Raw genomic sequence first — 5977 nt, forward strand, 5'->3', positions numbered from 1 at the left:
CTGATACTCTGCTTATTCGACTGATAATACTAAGGGAAGAATGTTGAAATCTTCAACTCTAGCTATGGATTTGTCTATTTCTCCTTTCTGTCTGTCAGTTTTTGCTTCACATATTTTAAAGTTCTGTTATTTGTTGGTACATACGCATTTAGGTTTTTCTAAAAATAGCTGACTCCTTCATTGTTATGAAATGTCTCCCTTTTTTTATTTCTTGTAATATTTTTTGTTTTGAAGTCTACTTGGTCTGATATTATGATAGTCACTCCAGTTGTCTTACGATGAGTTTTTGCATGGTGGATCTTTTTCCTTTTTCATTCTTTTACTTTCAACGTATTTTTGTGTTTGTATTTAGAGTGGGTTTCTTGAAGTCAGCAAAGCTGACTCTTGCTTTTTTTATCTAGTCTGACAATCTCTGCTTTTTTACTGTAATATTTAGAGTACTCAGATTTAATGTAATTACTGATATGATTGGATTTAAATTTACCCTCTTGCTGTTAGTTGTCTGTGCCATCTCTTATTTTAGTGTCTTCTTTTAGAATAATCAAGCATTTTTTAGGGTTTTTTGTTGTTGTTGTTGGTTTTTTTTTTGGTATTTAAGGACTGTTCTAGTGTATTCACCCTGTTCATTAACTTACCACAATGAACTTCCAATAATATTACAGTATTTCATGTTTAATGTAAGAACTGATGCAAGTATTTTTCCTCCTGTCCTTTGTGCTATTGTCAAAAGTTTTACTTCTATGCATGATATAAGCCTCACAACATATTGTCGTTATTATTTAAACCATTGATTATATTAAACAGATTTTCAGACATGAGAAGGAGTTTTATTGTCACTCCATGTACATACCATTTCCACTGCTTTTATTTCCTTATGTAGATGCAGATTTCAATCTAGTGTCATCTCTCTCCTGCCTGAAGAACTTCCTTTAACGTTGTTTTACAGTGCAGGGCTGCTGCTGATGAATTTTCTCAATTCCTTTTCTCTGAAAATGTCTCTTTTATCTTCTTTTTTGAAGGATATTTTTGATGGATATAGAATTTTAGGTTGACTTTTTTCTTCTAGCGCTAAGGACGTTGTCCTGTTGTCTTCCATCTTGAATTGATTCTGATGAGAAATTAGTGATAGTTCTTATCTTTGATTTTTTATATGTAAGTGACTTTATTTATTTTTACTGCTTCTAAGATTTCCATTCAGCAATTTGATTTTTAATAACTTAATTATGATCTGTTCTAGTGTGGATTTTTCATGCGTATTCTGCTTGGAGCTCATTGAGCTTCTTGGAACTGTTTCTTTATAGTTTGTATCAGATTTGGAACATTTTCAGGCATTCATTCTTCAAATATTTTTTTCTGCTCTCCTTTTGTCTTTTTATGGGACTCCAATTACATGTATGTTAGCTTGATATTTTCCCACAGTTCACTGAGGCTCTGCTCATTTTTTTGGCCAGTGTTTTTCTTTCTATGTTTCTATTTGGATAGTTTCTGTTACTTTATTTTCAAGTGTTTTTTTCCTTGGTGTCTAATTTAATCTTAGTTTCCTTTAGTGAATCTTCCACTTAAGAGATTTCCCTTGTGAAGAAGTTCTGTTTATTTATATTTTATACTTTCTATTTTTCTTACTACATTTATGTTTTTCTTTATGTTTTTGAACATAAATATTTATAATAGCTTTTTGAAAGGTCTTTTCTGAATCTATTTGTTTACTTCCAAGTATATTTCTTTCTTTCTTATTTTATTTATTTATTTGACAGATAGAGACAGAGAGAGGGAACACAAGCAGGGGGAGTGGGAGAGGGAGAAGCAGGCTTCCTGCCGAGCAGAGAGCCTGATGTGGGACTCCATCCCAGGATCCTGGGCCAAGACCTGAGCCGAAGGCAGATGCTTAACGACTGAGCCACCCAGGCGCCCCTATTTCTTTCTTTTTTAAAAACCAATTTTTAAAGGTATGATTGATATATGAAAAGCTTTACGTATTTAACATACACACTTTGAATAGTTTGGCAGGTCTGTTTCTATTGACTGGTTTTTCTCATGGTTAAAGTCACATTTTTCTGTTTCTTCACATGTCTAGTAATTTTTTATGGGATGTTTGACAGTGTGAATGTTATGTTGTTGAGTGTCTGGATTTTGTCGTCTTCACTTAATGGGTGTTGAATTTTTACTTTTTTTTTTAATTTTCTAATTTTTGTTCAGTGGTTTAATCACCTGTGGATCAACTTGATCCTTTGCAGCCTCGTTTTTTTTTTTTTTAAGATTTTTTTATTTATTTGAGAGAGCATGAGCAGGGGTGAGGAACAGAGGGAGAGGGAGAAGCAGTGTCCCCGCTGAGCAGGGAGCCCAATGCGGGGCTTGATTCCAGGACCCTGAGATCATGACCTGAGCCGAAGGCAGATGCTTCACCAACTGAGCCACCCAGGTGTCCTCGCAGGCTCATTTTTAACCTTTGTAAAAAAAACTTCTTTCTTAAAGGGCCAGATAGTAAATATTTTAGGCTTGCAGGGCATACTGTCTTTGTTGTGACCACTCAAATCTTCAAATATCCACAAAAAATATATAGTTGTGTGATGTTGCTGTGTTTCAATAAAACTTTATTTACAGAAACAGCCAGCCAACTGCAGGCCATATTTTGCCAACCCGTAGGTTAGGGTAGCCTTTATTCTAGGGTTGGTTAAGTCATACTGCTAAGGTGTGACCCTTCTGGGTTCTCTTCTGAATGCCTTTTGAATTTAATGAGGTCTCTCCATGCTGGCTGGGTGGAGCTGAGACATCTTTGAGCCTCTGTGGCCCCTGTTCCACTCATGGCTCCCCTGTGTTCTCTGCGTGGACTCAGGGATTCTCACCCTGTACACAGGTTAGTTTTTTTGTGAAAAACAAAGGGATCCCTTTCCAGATTTCTGGAGCACGTTCTCTTTACCTTTTTCCTTTCCAGTACCTTGCCACCAGCTTCCAGCAGCCTTACCCTCCTGGAACTTTGGGTTTTTTCCTCAGTTCTAGACACCCATGCTGCGTTTGGTTTTCCTGTTGGTGGACTGGGGCGTGGGAAGGGCTTCCAGCAGGATGCTGAGAGATTGCAGGGCTCGCCGTGTTTGTTTACCTTCTCTTAGGGTTGCAGTCCTGAGCTGCCTCTTGTCAGCGTTTGGAAACCGCTGTGTCACATGCTCTTTCCCGTTTTCTAGTTGTTCACAGTAGGAGGGCAAGTTCGGTGCTTGTTGTTGTGTCCTGGTCAGAAGTGGAAGCTTTTTTCTTTTCTTGTGTAGATAAGCCCTGTAAGTCTCTTTCATGTGTGAGTTTTTCTCCATCCCTTTCTTTTCTCCACAATTTTCCTTTTGAAGAACCTGGACTGTTTGACTCCCAGCATTTCCCAAAGTCTTGATTTTGCTGACAAGACATGAAACCTGGAGAGTACATCTTTAGTAAACATTTAGATAGTGCTTGTCCTCATGTGCTTGGTGGATTTGTTTGATATTTGACTGGGGGTGCCTAGTTTTGTGTGTGCACTTGCTTGAGCTGGTGTTCTGTGGGTCTGGCGGGGTTGATGGGCCCACGCTATGGTGGCCTCTCTGGGTGCAGTCTGCCCGTGTCAGTTACAGAGGGAGGAGACCACCAGTGTGGTATTTCGTACATTGTCGTTTTCTGTTCTAGCACATCCACTGGATTCCTTTTTTTGTAGATTTGAGTTCCTTTCTGAAAAGTGTCCATGTTTGTATTTGTCTTACTCATATTTTCTTTCTGGTAGCTTCTTCAAGCCCTTGTCTGCTGGTTTTCACTTCGGGTCATTGGTGCCTCTGCTTCTGTTAGCTGTCCTCTCCTGGGGTTCCGGCCATGTTCTCCTGCTCTTTTTCACACCCTGTAGTTCTTAGTGTCGGCCTGACTTCAGGTGGGAGAGGAGCACGCAGGGTGAGGGTTCCACTATTCTCCAGGAGTTTCTTTTGCTTTTGGTCCAGGCAAACCGAGGCCCCTTTACCTGGGCCCAGTCCCCTCTGATGAGGGGAGACCCTCCCCAGCTCTTGATGGAGAACCCACGGTTTATTTCTCCTTCCCGAAAGGCTTCCCGTGTGGCTGGACAGCGCCCTGGTGATGCTTAGCTTTCCTTTCTTGTGTCCGGCCTGCCCTGTTTCTACGGTTGGCAGAGGTCAGGAGGAGGCAGGCCCCTTCCCCGAGAACACGACTTGGATCTTTGCTCTGCCATTCTGCCACCCTGCAGCGTCTGCATGGCCCCCGGGTTCAGTAAACGGGCTGTGGGGTCACTGCTGCCCTGAGCGTAAGGTTCAGAGGTGTCTGGCTTGGTGTGTCCCCCAGAGGGCAGCCAGCCCTTGGCTAAGCCCAGGAGCGGGGCCGCCACCCCTCCCTCAGCCCTAGCGCATCTGGCCCGTGTCACTCCACAGCTCGCCAGTGTCTTTAAAATGTGGTCTTAGCAGCTTACTGGGCATATATTTTTGACTTGTAGCTGTGGGGTTCTGAGTCTTCCTGCTCCTTGCTGATCAGAACCCAAAGGGCCAGTGGCCTTTTTTGGAGACAGTGGACGCTCTCATTGGCCTCCTCCTTACCAGGGGTCCCCTTGCAGGGAGCGAGGCCCCAGCTCTCCAGCGTGGTTGGAGCCTCCCTGGTGGGCGTGCCCCTGGCTGTGCTCAGACCTCATGGTGACCCATGTCTTGCCACCATCTCTGTGGACACACTTGAGATGAATGGGCATTCGGCTTTTCCCTCGACAGAGCCGTGACGGTGTGCGCGTTGCTGACCACTGTCTGGTGGCACTGGAGGTGGATCACTTGGTCACTGCTTCCCCAGCCTTTCTTCTGGGCTGGCTGCAGCTAAGAAGGGGAACGTCGGGTGGGGAGTTTTGCAGAACATCTCGGCAGGCAGGTCGGGCTGGACTTGGCCCTTCTGCGTGAACTCCTTCTCCACGGCCCCCCTGAGCGGCAGTGCTGTTCCTGTCCTACTGTACGGATGTTGGGACAGGCCAGAGGGGTTCGCTGAGGTTAGGGGTGTGTGAGGGGTGTGTGAGCGGGTGTGTGACCGGTGGTGGGCCTGCCCTGAAATCTGGCTACGACCTGTGCTTGGGAAGGACATCAGGAGGTTCAGGCATGGGAGGGGGATCCCTGGCACTCCCCAGTGAGGGATGCCTGCAGTGTCCAGGGAAATGAGCTTGGAGGACACCGCTTGTGCCCAGCAGGGTCGGAGTGAGGTGGCCAGCAGGGCTGACGTGGGGTCTCCAGCCTGCCCGGCAAGCAGGAAAGGCCCCGGTGGGCTTGGCCTTCCCGGGACCTCCTGGCGCTCCCCTCCACCCTCCCGCCCCAGAGCCCCCTCAGGTGAGACTGGAGAGGGGGTGGCCCTTGGGCCTCCTCCTTGGTTGGGTGGTGCCCTTGAACCTGAGGCACGTGGGCTCAGGTCCGGTGTCAGCCCCCGGTATGAGAGTTCAGTCAGGCTTTGCCAGCAGAGCACACAGAGCCGTCAAAGCGCAGCGGGCACCCGGAAGGTGCGTGCCCTGAGTGCCCTGAGTGCGTCTGTGGGGTACCCACGGCGGGTTGGCACTGATCATCCAGGTGAGTGCCCGGCGACACAAGCCCACTGATGGGAAGGACACTGGTCCAGCGCGGGTTGAGGGTGTCAGGGGCCAAGCCGAGAAATCTGTTCGGCAGAACACAGAAGAAACCACGTCCCAGTCCGGAGGGGTGCCCGAAGCGTGTGGAGCAGGATGCATTTTGTGATGCCTGCAGATTTCAGATAAAAAGAGAAAGTCCCCATGTTCCCAGAGACAGAGCAGCTCACCTGTGGAGGGAAGAGGCTCCCACAGGCTCTGGGGCCTTCAGGGACATCACTTGGCTCGGGCGGGCAGCACTCACCCCAAGGGCCCCGGGGGCGGCTCTCTCTGCGGGGGGGCGCTGGGTCAGAGGAGGGCGCTCTGGGGGGGGCGCTGGGTCGGGGGGGGGGGCCCGGGGGGGGGGCCCGGGCAGAGGGGGGCGCCTTGGGGGGG

Source organism: Neomonachus schauinslandi, chromosome 3 (assembly GCF_002201575.2).
Source record: "Neomonachus schauinslandi chromosome 3, ASM220157v2, whole genome shotgun sequence".
NCBI lineage: Eukaryota > Metazoa > Chordata > Mammalia > Carnivora > Phocidae > Neomonachus > Neomonachus schauinslandi.